We start from the raw sequence: 17280 nt of genomic DNA on the forward strand, positions 1-17280 counted from the left end.
TGGGACAATTTCTAGCTTTAAGGCCCTGTTCTGTGGCTTCTTATCTCTATTCCTCTGATTCCTGAGGACACTCACACAGGTAAGTAGAAGGACTGTTTCAAATTTCATTAAAACCCCATACAGTTTTGCCTGAACAAGTGGAAGACTGTGCTAGAATGCCTTGGGTTCTGAGTATCCACATTCTGACCATTCAGGGAGGCCACGGGAATAGGAGGAACTGAAAGAAGTACAGTCCCTTTCTTGTACTCTAGAAGATCCAAGGACAAGATTCAATTGGAATTCCTGCCCCATCCTTTAAAAACTTTTTATGGCAATTACCACCACCTGAATCTTGGGCACAGTTTTCAGGTTGGTGCAGTTTACCTTTCCTTAACTAACTTCGTTCTGCTTACTTCTCTCACAGCTTGGGGCTTTCTCTTCTCTCACCTCCAATACCCCAATGTTCATTCTCCATGTGGTCTGTGGCTGTCCTAAAGCTCCACAGAGACAGCGCACACTCCCCTGTCCTCCCACGATGCCACACAGTGCTTCTAAATCTCCCCTGGAGGCAAAACTTCTATCCCTTGTCTTCTAACTTGGTATAGAGGACATACATTCATATTCTGGTCATAATCATTTATACAAACTGTAAGTTATTAATAAACCTAACCAATGAAATAAGTATTTGTGCTTTTAAGAGAAGCCTAGGGACTTCCCTAGCAGTCCAGTGGTTAAGACCCCATGCTTCCACTGCAGGGGATGCAGGTTGGATTCCTGGTGGAGAACTAAGATCCTGCCTGCTGCCCTGCTGGAATGGCAAAAAAAAAAAAAAAAAGAAAGAAAAAAAAAGAGAAGCCTAACACAAATGAGTTAAATGTTGTGTAACTTGTTAGCTCTGAGGAAAAGAGTACTGTTTTTTATTTCACTGAGGAAGAAATTAACACAATAATACAGAGACTGGTTAGGAAGGTCTTGATTCTCTCTAAATTTATGACTAAATGAAAATCTTAGCAAAACCATTATTACCAGATGTGCTTCTCCCTGCCTCCCCTCCCCACAAGGTGGGATTTTTTATAAATAGGCCTAACATGTAGAGATACAGAGATGAATGTGCATGCCAAAGGGGTTGACTATGATGTAGCTGAGATCTGACAGCTAGACCAGGTGGCCATTCTAAGTGGGTGTTCTAACCCTTTACCACTTTCCACAGGACATTCTGTGACAACTTTATTACTCATCTGAGACACTGAGGCGGAGTATCTTCTTACTCATTTATGGAAACATTAAACACTTAGCCAATGTGATTTCTAAACAAAGAGATTTTTAAGCAGAGGGTGCATAGATATTACATATTTTCTCTTATTGCAGACACCAAGCCTATCTCAGAAAAGAGAAAGCAATTACATAGAACTTCACTTAATAAGCAATAGTCGAAGTCTGTTGCTGATATGGAGACTCAGGCCCCATTTGGGGATTCTTCATCGTCTCTTACAAAATAAGTAACAAGTATATGTTTGATTAGGAAAGTCTCCCTCTTTTTTTCACATCAGTTTTACTGCTAACCCATCCCCTCCCACAGAAAATAATTGAGTAGAAAGCAGATCTTGATATTCTACTCATAGAGTCTGGCTGTAATCAATTGCAACTCTTATGGGAAGTAATATTGCTGTCGTGTTTTGTTCCATTTCTTTTTTAGACTACCTAAGAGATGTATTTCAATACTTTGAAAAATACTGTTTATTTAAGGCTGTTTAACGTCTTAATACCGTTCAAAGCAAATTATTAATGATAGCAAAACAACCATTGAACTCTTAACTTTGATAATTGTTTACAGTAACCAAACAATGAAATTCTATTATTTTCTGTTAAGAATGTTGCAAAGTTTGAGAATCTAATTTTTTTCCCCAGATATAGACACAAGGTGATGTGCTAAGTTCCTTCTAGTACATATTTTTCTTTGTTGTCTTTCAAAAAAATATAGTTATTTAACAGATTAATTTTTTTCTCATGTGATAAAATAGGCTGTGTTAATTATCTGGTGCTGTGTAAAAAATTAGCTCATAATTTAATGGCTTAAAACAAGAATAAACATTTCTTCTCTCATAGTTTTTGTGGGTCAGGAATTTGGGAGCAGCTTAGATAGGTGATTCTGTTTGGGGGTCTCTCTTACTAAAGCTGCAATCAAAGTGTTGGCTTGGACTGTAGTCATCTGAATGCTTAACTGGGCAATGGGCAAGGAAGACTTCAATCCAAGATACCTGACTCTCATAGCTGGCAAGTCAGTGCTGGTTGTTTACAGGAAGACTTAATTCTTCCTGCATGGACCTGTCCATTGGATGCCTTGAGAAACCTCCTTATTGCCCTTACTCAGAACAAATGGCCCAAGAGAGAATAAGGCAGAAGTGACCCTGTATTTCATGACTTAAACTTGGAAGTCACACCCTTGCTCTGCCATAGTCTCTTGGTCACAAAGTCTGACACAATGTGGGAAGGACTACAATAGGGAATGAATACTAGGAAGCAAAGAGCATTGGGAACTAACCTGGAGGCTGGTTGCCACATAGCAATAAACTGGAACAGTGGCTAGCACAGAGTAGACACCCAAAAAATATTATTTGATGATTTTTTTTTAATAAAGTGAGAAAATGAGAGGCAGAAATTGGAATGTCCAAAAGGACTGACAGTGCTTGAATAAGCACTAGCTTGTCTACCATGTTCTGTAAACAAAAAAGAAAATTTTATTCTAAATTACTCATATAGGACATTATTTTTTCTTTGTAATAAATATTCTTAAAATGAACAGTTGTGAATGGAATAATAATTCAAATAAGTCTCTTAGGATGTTCAAATGTTATAATTTTGTAGTTTCCTCATCTAAAAATGTTTGACAATATTTAAGCAGAGGATGGCTGAAATTAAAATAGTTTTTAAATGGTTATCATAAATTCTTTTGAAAATTATCTACAAATTAGGCTCTATGTTGTTTTAATACCTTTCTATAAGGAGTACAGGGAAAATAATGTGCATAAAATTAACAATCCTGATTATTCCACTGTAGTATATATACATCTCCCTAATTTCATCTTTTTAAAATAAAAATGAATAATACTTTTAAAATCTTAAATGTGACTAAACCTTTTAAATCAAAGATATATGTCTTTCTTCACTTAATCACTCCCTTCCCAAAAGATCAATGGACTTCTCTACTAGAAAAGGGGAAATGATTTTTGAAACCAACTCTCTTCATTGTTTCCCCTTCAAGTCCTTTTATCCTTGGAATTAAGAAAGGTAAAAGTTCTTGTTAGAATTCATTGATTCAAATAAGACATTGGCTTGAAATTTTTGAAAATTTTCTGAGAAGTAAACAGTTCTCAAGACACTAAGAACTTGGGACTTCCCTGGTGGCACAGTGGTTAAGAATCTGCCTGTCAATGCAGGGCACATGGGTCCGAGCCCTGGTCCGGGACGATCCCACATGCCGCAGAGCAACAAGCCGGTGCGCCACAACTACTGAGCCTGCACTCTAGAGCCTGTGAGCCACAACTACTGAAGCCCGTGCACCTACAGCCCGTGCTCCACAACAAGAGAGGCCACCACAATGAGAAGCCCACACACCGCAACGAAGAGTAGACCTCACTTGCCACAAATAAAGACCTCAGGCAGCAACAAAGACCCAACACAGCCAAAAATAAAAATAAATTAATTAATTTTTAAAAAAAAAGACAATAAGAACCAACTTTCTTCTTTTGAAAATTAAGCATAATTACTTCACTTAGAGGATTATTTCACAATTCAGTAGATTCACTTCCAGGAAAATTGTCTTGGTGTTAAGCCTAGTTTGGTTTTCTTTTTCTTCTTTACATTAGACTTACTTACAGTAGCTCTCTTTTACTATGTGAGGCACCCTACAGGGAATGGGGATGCTTTGCAAATTAAACACTATTTGAAAATTCAACATGGAAATAAAGGCCTTTATACTGGAAATTATGTTTAGCCTCTGTTACTTTCCTTTCTGTCAATGGTGGTGGTCAATTTCAGCATATTCATGTTGACTATGAATTTGGCGCTAAGAAGCCTCTAATATTGCAAGGGTTTTGTGAGAGTGTTTATATATATGGATTAGTAGTGTTGTACTGTTCTATTTCATGTTACACTGGGTAATTTTTTTCTGTTCCTCTCTGTGTTTTGTCAGCATTCTGAGATAGTCATCTAGTAACTAGACTCTTCTCTGCTCTTCTGATTCTTTTGATCTCTCTTCATAAATCATTCTCTCCAGCCCCGTAAGGCTCTTATTTCTCACCTGAACTCATTCCAGATTTGTTTGTTTCTTTTAAAATTGTTTTGTTTTAACTAAGTGGTGGCCAGCCTTGAATGTACTCTTTCAGAGCTTCATTGGAAAGGAAATGTGTATATTTTTGGCTGCTTGCCTGGTCAATAGAGACACAAATACATAAACATAGATATTGATCTACATATAGATAGATATAGATATCCAAAGGAGAAGCAGTATATAATATAGTAGAATGAGCAAAGGACTACAAACTAGGAAGCCTGGTTCTAGGTCTAGCTGTTATACTGGCTTGCTATGTATAATTGAGGAAATCAGCTCATCACTCTCGTCTCCCTGTCTTCATTTATTCATCCCAAAAGCACACATTATGTATACACATCATGTATACACAGCATGTATAAGATAAGCTAGGTCTCTGCCTTCTTGGAACTTAAATTCTAGTGAGGACTGACAATTATAAACAAGTCAGCAAAAATTTTAGAATCTTTAGATTTGAAAATTGATTTTAATGAATAAATATAGTAATTTGTTGGGAAATGACAGGGTTAAGAAAGGGGACTGTATTTAAATAGATGGGCAGGAAAACCCTCTCTGAGAAGGAATTATTTGGGCAAGAAGGACCCAGGTATGGGAAGAATCAGGGAAGAGCAGGAAAAACAGACAAAAATTTGTAATTTTAGGTGTTTTTATTGTTTCAGATTATAATTTTATTTATATAACTACATCGCTGGCAAGGTCATAGTTTACAAAAAATTTTGTAGGCAAATTTTCTAATTTTCTTATCCCTACATCTCTGTGGGAAAGATATAGATGTTATCCACATCCTTAGGCCTAAAAATATGACCTAAAAAATTAAGAGAATATTCTGGAATTAAAAAATTGCTGCCCTTAACTCAAAATAATGATTTTGATAATGACATTTGTTAAGAAGTATTCAAATGTGTATAGAGTGTGATTTGGATAATAAAGCCTCAAGATTATTCTGGGTCCCAGTTCAGTCTGGAGGCTTAACCCCTTACCCCTAAACAAAGCCAAAACCTCAGAAGAACCACAGGATAAATCTTCCTTCATGTCTTTCCATAGAGAGATACCTGGTCTAATCAGATTTCTCAGACTCACCCTCCATGTTAAAGACCTCAGCGTAATTCTAAACACAATCCTAGGGAAACAAACTTGGGCAGTTTCTGCAAGAAAGTGAGCATAGACACTCTTAGCCATACTCCAGTTATCCTAGGGAACTGGTTCTGGTTCATCTGACTGCATTGTGTTTTAAAGGTGCCCAGTTTAGCAACACACCTTCTGGAAACTTGGTAAGATTGTTTCTTAGTTATATCTTCAAAATGAGGATATTGAACTAAATAAATTCTAAAATCTACTTGAGCTCAAAATTCTAAATTCTTAAATCCTTCCAGAACAACACCTATAATGATAAAATATTAGAGGTGCAAAGGGTCTTGGAGACTATATGGCCCAGTATTTTTCAAATTATAATCCAAAGAAATCCCTCAGAAGTCACAGTAATTAGGGAAGTGAAAGATTAAAAAAAAAAGAAAACCTGCATTTCATACCTCCCAACTCATGGAATCCTCCCAATGATGAAACTCCTGATTTGGTCAGTTGTATACTGTATACTCTGCTTCCTTCCCTGAAGATACAAAGTTTTAATCAACATTGTGAAAATGACTATACTACCCAAAGCAATCTACAGATTCAATGCAATCCCTATCAAACTACCACTGGCATTTTTCACAGAACTAGAACAAAAAATTTCACAATGTGTATGGAAACACAAAAGACCCTGAATAGTCAAAGCAATCTTGAGAAAGAAAAATGGAGCTGGAGGAATCAGGCTCCTGGACTTCAGACTATACTACAGTAATCAAGAGAGTATGGTACTGGTACAAAGACAGAAATATAGATCAATGGAACAGGATAGAAAGACCAGAGGTAAACACACACATGGTCACCTTATTTTTGATAAAGGAGGCAAGAATATACAATGGAGAAAAGACAGCCTCTGCGATAAGTGGTGCTGGGAAAACTGGACAGCTACATGTAAAAGAATGAAATTAGAACACTCCCTAGCACCATACACAAAAATAAACTCAAAATGGATTAAAGACCTAAATGTAAGGCCAGACACTATCAAACTCTTAGAGGAAAACATAGGCAGAACACTCTATGACATAAATCACAGCAAGATCCTTTTTGACCCACCTCCTAGAGAAATAGAAATAAAAATAAACAAATGGGACCTAATGAAACTGAAAAGCTTTTGCACAGCAAAGGAAACCATAAACAAGACCAAAAGACAACCCTTAGAATGGGAGAAAATATTTGCAAATGAAGCAACTGACAAAGGATTAATCTCCAAAATTTACAAGCAGCTCATGTAGCTCAATATCAAAAAAACAAATAACCAAATCCAAAAATGGGCAGAAAATCTAAATAAACATTTCTCCAAAGAAGATATACAGATTGCCAACAAAGACATGAAAGGATGCTCAACATCACTAATCATTAGAGAAATGCAAATCAAAACTACAATGAGATATCATCTCACACCGGTCAGAATGGCTATCATCAAAAAATCTACAAACAATAAATGCTGGAGAGGTTGTGGAGAAAAGGAAGCCCTCTTGCACTGCTGGTGGTAATATGAATTGATACAGCCACTATGGAGAACAGTATGAAGATTCCTTAAAAAGCTAAAAATAGAACTGCCTTACAACCCAGCAATCCCACTACTGGGCATATACCCTGAGAAAACCATAATTCAAAAAGAGTCATGTACCACAATGTTTATTGCAGCTTTATTTACAATAGCCAGGACGTGGAAGCAACCTAAGTGTCCGTTTACAGATGAATGGATAAAGAAGATGTGGCACGTATATACAATGGAATATTACTCAGCCATAAAAAAACGAAATTGCGTTATTTGTAGTGAGGTGGATGAACCTAGAGTCTGTCATACAGAGTGAAGTAAGAAAGAGAAAAACAAATACCATATGCTAACACATATATATGGAATCTAAAAAAAAAAGGTCCTGAAGAACCTAGGGGCAGGACAGGAATAAAGATGCAGATGTAGAGAATGGACTTGAGGACACGGGGAGGGAGAAGGGTAAGCTGGGGCGAAGTGAGAAAGTGGCATGGACATATATACAGTACCAAATGTAAAATAGCTAGCTAGTGGGAAGCAGCCACATAGCACAGGGAGATCAGCTCGGTGCTTTGTGACCACCTAGAGGGGTGGGATAGGGAGGGTGGGACAGAGACGCAAGAAGGAGGAGACATGGGGATATATGTATACATATAGCTTATTCACTTTGTTATAGAGCAGAAACTAACACAACAATGTAAAAAATTATACTCCAATAAAGATGTTAAAATAAATAAATAAATCAAACAAGTAATTTAGTCCAACACCTTACTCACAGATGAAGAAACTAAGTCCCAGAAATCTAAGTAGCTTGCCCAAGATGACACAGCTACTGGCTGGCAGAATATGAACAGTAGTTCAAAACTGATAACTTTATTTTTCTCAGAATTGTGTTTAAAGCAATTTTAACCTCACTGGGTTTAGTTTGCTAAACGTACAAGCTATTTTTCCTTCCCAGTATGTTATTTTCTAGTGCTGGAAAATCCTGAGAAGAAAAGGATGAGAAAGAGATCTGTATGTTTAAGAGTGTACTCTAGCTATTAAGAGATGAAGTAAAGGATTTGTTATTCTAAATTCTAAGAATTAATTTTAAAACTGCTTCTCAACTGTTCATTTCATTTTACTGTATAATGAACAAGTGGTTAACATATACTACCAGAGTGGTTCAGAGTTCAGATCTACTGCAAATCTGTACTCTAAAGAACAAATTGGGAAAACAAAATAAAACATAATATACAAAACACTACACTAAAGCCATAAAATACACACTACATTGATTATTCTTTTCCTTCCAGTTTAGGAGGCCTTGTGAAGATTGTACCTGACTTTCAGGATGAGAAATATTACACCCCCAAAATTTTACCACTTGGTTAAGGGTCAAGGGAAAAAGCAAAACTTAACTTTGATATTTTGTTTGTGAGTGGAAAAAATATATACTAGTTTTCTTCACAGAAAACTGTAATTTAACATTCAAAAAAGACAAACATTATTTCTACTTTACTTAGGAAGATTCTTAAACTTTGTTTCAAAATATTCACATACAAGCACACAGAGCAGGCTTTGAAATCTTCTGAAGCCTTGGGCAGATGAAACTAATATTTTATACAAATACCAGTTGCCTTCATTGTTCTTTTCTTCTTTGTAATTTTTTTCCCATTTTTAAGCAAATATTGGGACATCTGGAACACTAGTGTTTTTATTAGAATTCTGACAGTATACCAGAAAAAGCCTGAAAATTCATAAAATGTCTCTAGAAAATACATAAAATATGTCACTGGTTTAAGAACAGATTCTTTTGCCAGGCTGAAAACTTATTTTTTATGTTGAAAAAGTAATTATAAAATCATTTGAATTCACAAATTCACAGAAAATATTTTTAAACTATTTTTTTTTTTTTGGTAAAGAATTTAGGTTTATGATACCCAATGCTGCCAAATAAGCTTTTGTTCTTGGGCTTAGCTTTGGCAGATTCCCTTGGTACTACTCATGTTCCCTAGACAACTAGATAATGAAAAAATGTATATTGAAGTTCATATGACACAGAAGAGGCTAGCCTGGGAAATGAACTTTTTCTCACTTGTTCAGCAGTTATTCCTCTGAGATGGAAGCATCTGTCCTAACTGATTAAAGCTGCCTCACCTGCCTGGAGGCCATTTATAATCCACTTTCTAATCTAAATCCAGGAATTTCCCTGCTGTGGATAATCATAGACTCTCTCGTGTGAAGACTCAGTGTGCCTCTGCTTGAGAAGAGAGCGAACTCTGAGTTTTACAAAATCCCACTGTTTGCCTTAGAAATCTCAATAAGGGCCCTCCGTGCTCCAGGCACTGTGACCGAGGATGGAACTGGGGCTATGCCTTGAGGCCTGGCACTCTACAGAGTGTACGGAACAAGCCATGTAAGAAAATACATTGCCATAAATCCAAATGAAGGTGTTCCTTAAAAGTCTCACGTATATCAGGCTGCTGTTCCTCTTACTTACAGTAAGTACATAAAAAGTTACGCTCCTCAGCTTGGTATCAGGTACTGGGCTGAAAGTGGATAAACTTGTCTTAAACAAACTGTTGAGAATGTGAGACCACAGGAGAAAATGGGCCTGCATTAGGGTCAGTCTGGCTACAGCAGGCACTTCCCAAGAATTCTTGGCAGTATCTGAGAATGAAGGGGGGAAAAAAACCACACTTTCCAAGAAGCTATGAGTAATTTTCTTAACATTCTAAGCTGATGAATATTTAAAGAATAAAAAAATCTACCCTGGGGCAGACTAACAAATCAGAAGGACAAGGGCCTGACATTTCCTGGAAATCTTTTAAATTAAAAAGAAAACCATGAAAAACAAAACCAAAAAAGTTATCAGTCTCTCACTTATATGAAAATTGCCATCAGAATTTAATAGAAAATTTTAAGCACGAAGTTTTAGTTCAAATATTTGTTGAAAAGTATCCATAAAGAGAGAAATTGCCCTGTTGTATCTGAATGCTAAACGTGACCTTTAAATTTTTTTTTTAATACAAAATTCTGCCTGAGTCATCAAAGCGTAGGAAGCAAATAAAAGACATTCTTCTTTCTTGAATTTTGAAATGCTTTTTTCTAGTTCCTGTGTAACTATAAGTGTTTGGATTAAAATCTCAGAATTGGCTTCAATTCTCTGTTAAAGGAGAACAGGAGGATTTTGGAGGGAAACAAAAAATCCCAACTTAAAGGAAAACGAACAAGTTCTGGGCATTCTGTCTCACGTGTCCTTATTATGTCAGTCCTAATCCGAGTTCATTGTATGAACTCATCAAATTCTCAACTTTTTCAGAAAATATCCTGAAAAGTGTTGATTTTAAGAAAAAAGTAAAATGAAAATACTCAAAATTCCTTAGAAGATCTACCATCTTAGCCAAGATCCTTACTGCTTTTAAAAATGTTTCCTATCTGACTTAATTTTTTATCACTCTCATTATGTAGGGGGTAAAGAAACATTCCTTTTTAGTGCTTCTCTACATGCTTTCATGAGAGTATTTACTACACATTAGGGCAATGCCTGCTGCGGTATCAGTGAATTGTGGTAGATAATGTATGTTAGAATAGAGACAAATAAACTCCCTTTTCTGCCTTGTGACTTATGAAGTTGAAAGAAATTAAAGCTGAAGACAGATAATAGTGAACTACCAAGTGAAAAGGTAAACAGATTAAAAAAGAAACCCAGCTGTAGAAATAAATAATATTGCAGTTCAGCGAATAGAGTGAAATAATCTCCCGTAAACTCTTCACCATCTTAGTAATAAGTTTTTGTGTAAATATATTTGTGCACTTTGCACTTTTTACATGCATATTTTCTAAAGTTGTAATCACAGTACGTGTGTATGTATGTGTGTGTGTATTTAAAGTATTTATTTTTCGTTTTATGCCATCAAATAAATGTGCCACAATGTACTTAACCAATTCCCTATTTTTGGATATTTGGACTGTTTGCAAATTTTAATTTTGTGAAATAAAATTCTGCTGTGAACTTCTTGCTTATAAGGATGCTTATAAGTAGGATTATTGAGCCTGTGAATGTGATTATTTGAACATTTCTTAATACCTACTGCCAAAGTACTTTCCAAGAGTTGTGCTGCTCTGCTGATGATGATGTAAGAGAGTACTAATTTAGAGGTACTCAAAGCCTTTTTTTTTTTTTTTTAAACCTTACAGGTAATCAAGCAATACAATGGACGTGATTCTGTTACACTAGTTATTCACACTCAGGAATAAGTAAAAGACTGTGTTTTGAAACTCTCAGCCTGTCATTTTTCAGGCATCATGAGGAAAATTTTACTTATTCAGGCATTCATTTATACGTTCATCTACCAATTCAAAAGTCATTTAATGAGACCTTCTGTAATAAGCTATGATGCTAGATATGAAAATAGAGTATTGAATATACAGTAGAGATATAGAGAGATATAGAATTTGAGATATAGGAGATCAAATTCTTAGGGCAGGTTCCAGTGTGGGAGACAGAAATTAAGTTACTATGCTATTAATTATTTCAATATAATTGTTATATAAGCAATTACGCTAACTACTAAGACATACTGAAAAAATAAAACAAGATACCCTTAAATTGGTGTGGTTGGACGGTGCAGTTTCCCTGAGGAAGTTATCTTTAAAATTAACTCTAAAGAGTGAGGAGGAATTTGTCATGTTACAGGCAAATAGGTGGAAGCAGAGGGTTAAACATAAGCCATTGCCTTAATGCAAGAAGAACCCAGAGATTCAAACAATCAAAAATTGATCCCCAAGGGTGAAGCACTAGTGAGAAAGCAGGAGATTTTTCAGGATATGAGGGCTGCAAGGTAAACTAGGAAGAAGTCACTCAGGGCTTTAGAACTACAATAAGGATTGTTAGGTTTATACCAAATCCAATAGAACTGTCATCTAAGAGCCAGGAGGAGACATAGACTTTTAAGTGGCAGACTAATAAGATTAGATTTATCTTTTTAAAAAAGCTTTCTAATGACCATCTGGAGAAGAGACTGGAAGCAGAAAAAAAAAAAAAGAAAAGGTTACGTTTTACCATTTAAGAGATTCTTAAAGAAAATCAGCATAAGAAATGTTAACTTGGGTTAGGGAAGCAGCATCAGCTATAGAGAAAAAATTGACAGATTCAAGGTCTATATTGGAAGATTCTTAACAGGCCTTGGTGATTGGGTAAATATGGAGAAGAGGTCACAAAGCCAACACCCAGGTGTCTGGCATGAGTAAGCAGTTAAATGCTGATGCCATTTCCTAGGTGGGAATCAAAGTAAAAATGCTGAGAATGTTGTTAGACCATTTAATTAGAGTAGATATGTTGATAGTTGAATACATGTATTAGAGACTCAGAAGAGGGGTCTGGATGGACGATGTAAATTTGTAATCATAAATGAAGCCACGGCAGTGGCTGGAGATCATCTGGGAGGAATCCTAGAGAGAGATGAGAAAGATGGTAATACAAAGTCCTGAAGAATTCAAATACTTATCCATCGCGTTTAAAAGGAAGATCCCCCAAAAGATACTGAGAAGAAGCCAAGAGACAATTTATTCACAAATTGGTCAAGACAGAACAAGTCTTAAATCTGCCTACCAGAAGGCAAGGGGGTTGGGCTATTTATGGGATAAGTAGAGTGGTCTTAGGAACTGGGAAAGGTGATTGGAGGCAAGGAAAACGGTGAGGTAATCGGTGTCCTGCACAGGTGCATCTCGGTTAGTGTTCCGCACATTCAAAATGGAGGCGAGTAGCGTGATCCGAGGTGGGAGTCTTCCGTTCCAACTCCGGTCCTCTGACAGAGACAGGCCATCCTGGGACACCTGAACAGGACCAGTTTTAGGGTCGGTGGTCCCAACCAGCCTTAGCCGCTCGCACTGGGCAGGAGCTGACTCCACGTTCTTGTAAAACAACTGAGCTTCATGAAGCTGGAAGGTATGCCATTAAAGAGAGGAAAAAAGAATAACTAAAGCAAACTTAATCAATGACGTCAGTTTACATGCAAAGGGGTTTTAACAAGCTGTTCCTTTATCTGTTCCTAAGACAAGCTTAAGAATTTTAATTGGTTATAAGCTTCTGTTAACTCTATGGGGCACAGTTTCATAAATAGTATTTTTAAGTATCTTCTTTATCATTTGCAAGATCAAGGAAATGTGACACCCATAAATTTCGGTTGGTGAAGAAGGTAGAAGGGTTGGAATATTAGGCAATGCCAAGAGCTATTTATAAGATTTTCTCAGGTATCCTGCTACAAGACGAAGGCTTTGTATTCTCAGGCACGTTGAATACTAGTTACTTATTTGTAAAAATCTCAGGTTCAAAGTACATTCAAGTATTCATTTGTTTAAAATGTTAATCAGTTATTTAGATTAATTCCAGTTTAACATTTCAGGTACATCTTTGATCCAAATAGAATAGCCTGTTTTATTTCCAGGGCTCACCAAGAGACCAGACACTGCTGTTTTTCCCGTGAGTGTCCTTTTAGGATATGGATTGTAACGAGCAAGCCTGTGTTCTCACCTACAGAAATGCTCTTTAACCCAACTTTCCCTTTCCTGGGCTCCTTTTTGCCTGAAAAAATTCCTTTCAGTAGCTTGTTTTCAAGGATTTTCTGGCTCAACTACTTCTGAGCAACCAAGGTTTGTCTTTCAAGATACCCCAGCAGCCCTTCCATATTTATCAACTCCATCTGTTTTCTATTCCAGTTCCTCTAAGCTCCTTTTTACTTGTCAACCTTAATCACTCCCCAGCCACTGTCCCCGCCCTAATCTTAGTTTATCTGGGCTTCCCAAGAGACAACTGCCATGTTAAGTCATTTGGCAGGATTGTTCCCTTCTCTGTGAAATGGTCACAGCAGTATTTGTAAGCCTGTTTTACAATGGATAATTTTTTATTTTTTATGTGAAGTGAAAAATCCAAAATACATATCTAAATATAGCACTTTTCACCATAGTGGGCAACTGAATTTCCTAAGATCACAGCCAACACAAATTACAGATACCTTACTTGTACTTTGGCTTTTTGCTTTCTAATTACAGATTATGAAAGTAAAGAAATCATTTTTATATCTCATCAATCTCTTCTTAGAGAAAATGACAGATGCAGAGTATATTCAGCATTGAAATGTAAATGTTAAGACATTATGTCACAGTTAAAACTATTTACCAGATGAGTAAAAATAACACATTTTTATGTGGTGAACCACTTAACTAGAACTGTATAATTCTACATTATTTGCTCTTTTTTCTTTTTTGAAAGAAGCCAAACATCTCTAGAACAAACATTTTCCTGTGTCGATTGGATTTAGAGTGCCAACAAAGTTTTGTTTCTTTTCTTTAAAGCATGTTTATTTTTAAACCTTTCAATCCACTATTGCAAACAGATGTGCTCTTTTTCTTCACATGGAAGAAAATAAATAACCAAAGTTGCAATTCCCTTTCAATACTTAAAAAAAAAAAAAAAGAAAGAAAAAGAAAGAAAGAAGGAAAAACAATAGGAGTTTTATTTCAGAATTCTGCTCTGTGCCAAACATCCAATCTGTAAAACATTTTACTCTGTTGGTTTGGGGATGGGAAAGACATCTGTGTGAGGCATCAATCTGTTCTTGTGAAACACAATTTCAGTTCACAGAGCTTTGATCTGCTGAGTGATAAACACAATTTTCTGAGGCTTTTTTTTTAAAAGGCAGAAATGTTGACAGCCTAAATTCTAACACCTTAAAAACTTTTACCCAAATAAAAACAATAATAATAGCTACTATTTATGGAACCTTACAATGTCCCAGATTCTGTGCAAACTAATACATGTATATTACCTCAGTTATTATTTACTTTTGAAGATTGATGCCAATATTATCTGCATTTTACAGATGAGAAAGTAGAGAAGCAAATGGTTCTACCTTTTGCACAAATCACTTGGTTTATTAGAGTTACAACCAAGTGTAAGATCCACTTCTGTCTCTTAGTCCAGGCATCTTTCTTCTAAAATGAGCTACTTCCCTCAGTTAAAGTACACACTGGAATAAAAGGATGAACCTAATGTGAATCAGATTCGATTGCAGCAATAAACTTTCTTTTAGGGTCAGCTGGGGAATCAGAGAAAGAGAAAGATTGGGTTCTGTCTACTGTATCTGCAGGGGTCCAGGCAGTACCTTATATACTTACCTAGAAAAGCTTTTTTATTGAACAGAAATGATGATAAAGCAGACATCTCCTTGGCTTGCATTCAGTACTCATTATATATAAAGAGAGGTCTTATCATCTGATTTCAAAAGCATTAAATGGTCTATAGTTCCAACAGTCCCCTTCTTCAGGTTTGGCTTAAAGCTGTGAAAGGTGGTTCTTTAATACTCAAGCAGTAAATATTTTCTCACATTGAAACCAGTCCTCTCTCTTTAAGAGCTCTAAGCACTTTTACAGGCATTATCTCACTTATCTTCTCAACAACTTCATGTAGAGGAAATGAACTTCACCTTTTCTGGCCTCACTCAGTGTGAGTCAGTAGGTTTGCATATTCACATTCCTACTTAATTGTCCACGCACCTTCCTAGAAACTAAAATAAGAATTCCAGAATCCCAGTTCTGGCTTCCCCATCAACCTTGGTCACCATGAGCAGCCTCTTAGCTGCCCTTGGCTGGAGTTCCCTCTGGTATACAATGAGGGTATCAGGCTACGTAAGCAGGAAGTTCCCTTCCAGCCCTACCGTTCTACAACTCTAAGCTATTGGAATGTTTGTGGTATTTGGTGGAAGAATTATCTTCAAATCTAAAGAAACTTTGGGCTCAATTTGCTTCTTCAGCTACTACAATTGCCTTTGTATTTCTCCAGTAGCCGGGCTATCACAGAGCAAGGTTCGCCAAGGGCATTGGCAGGACTGCAGCTTAGGTAGTAAAAAATGGAAAAGAGGAGAGGAAAAATAGGTGGAACGAAGCAAAGAGAGGAAAAGTTGTTACAGAGAGAAAGAAAAGAAAGAGTGTGAGGGGCTTCCCCGGTGGCGCAGTGGTTGGGAGTCCGCCTGCCGATGCAGGGGACACAGGTTCATGCCCCGGTCCGGGAGGATCCCACATGCCGCGGAGCGGCTGGGCCCGTGAGCCATGGCCGCTGAGCCTGCGCGTCCGGAGCCTGTGCTCCTCAACGGGAGAGGCCGCAACAGTGAGAGTTACGGCCTGCGTACCGCAAAAAAAAAAAAAAAAAAAAAAAAGAGTGTGAGGAAGGGGGTGACAACAGGGAAAGGGAGGAAGGAAGAGATGAGAGATGGAGGAAGGCAGGAAAGACAGGAAGTTAGTAAGGCCGCTAAAACTCTTTTTTTTCCCCTACATTATAATAATGCCGTTGTTACATTATAGAGGAGGTGGCATTGGTTTGCTAGAAGGAGATGGGTTTTGAAGTTAGACTACACTTGGGTTCACGTTCTGACTCTTCCACTGACAAGCATTATGATGTCCCTGGGCAACTCTCTCAAACTTAGTTTATTTTTAATTATAAAACAAAGATAACAGCTCCCCTCCAAAGTTTCTGTAATTTATAGTATAAATTACCTAGCACAGAGTAAGTACACAACAAATGCTAGTTATAAGAGATATATGGCAATCATCCTTCATCTACCAGCATCAGTATTAGTTGCACCTAATAAAGAACACGCAAAGCGTGCTTTACATGTCTTAGAATACCACTAGTTCCTGTATCCCTGTCAGTCTCATATACCAGACATTCATCTCTGTTGCAACATGTATGAGTGTTAATGGCCATGGACCTTACATTTTGGGGACATCTCTCCCTGTTCACTGTATCACTCCCTACAAGCAGATAAAGTAATAAATGGAAGCAGCACAAAGACATCATGAAGATTCTGCTGGTTTTATCCTCTCTATTAGGACTTTCTTTGTCTCTGTACACACAAAACATTGAATGCTTTTTTAAGGCCATGATCTTCAGATAATTTGAAAACTCCATGGCCTGTGTGTATCTACTAACTTACTCACCTGTGCCCAAGTGATTCCCACTTTAATTAACCCCCATGACTGCTCTGTGTGTTCTAAAAGAAGATATGTGTTAGAAAAATAAGCATTTCCAGCCTAGATCTCTAGAGACCTATTGGAAGATAAATTGCACTGTAAGACTGCATTCTTAAACGAAGAATATAAATGACTGCTAAGAAGAATGATACACAGGCGTCCTGTTCAGAATTAATATGTACGATCTCTTCATGTACTGAATTGTTCCACTTGCAGTATTTCTTTTTCCTAGATTTCCTTATAACTCATTCAACTGGTAAAAAATAATCGAGCTAAATGGGGGACTGATCTTGTCGCTAGGGAAAAGAAAAGGATATGACAATACGTGACCTTTGCT

This window comes from Stenella coeruleoalba, assembly GCF_951394435.1.
Source record: "Stenella coeruleoalba genome assembly, chromosome: 5".
In the NCBI taxonomy this organism is placed as follows: Eukaryota; Metazoa; Chordata; class Mammalia; order Artiodactyla; family Delphinidae; genus Stenella; species Stenella coeruleoalba.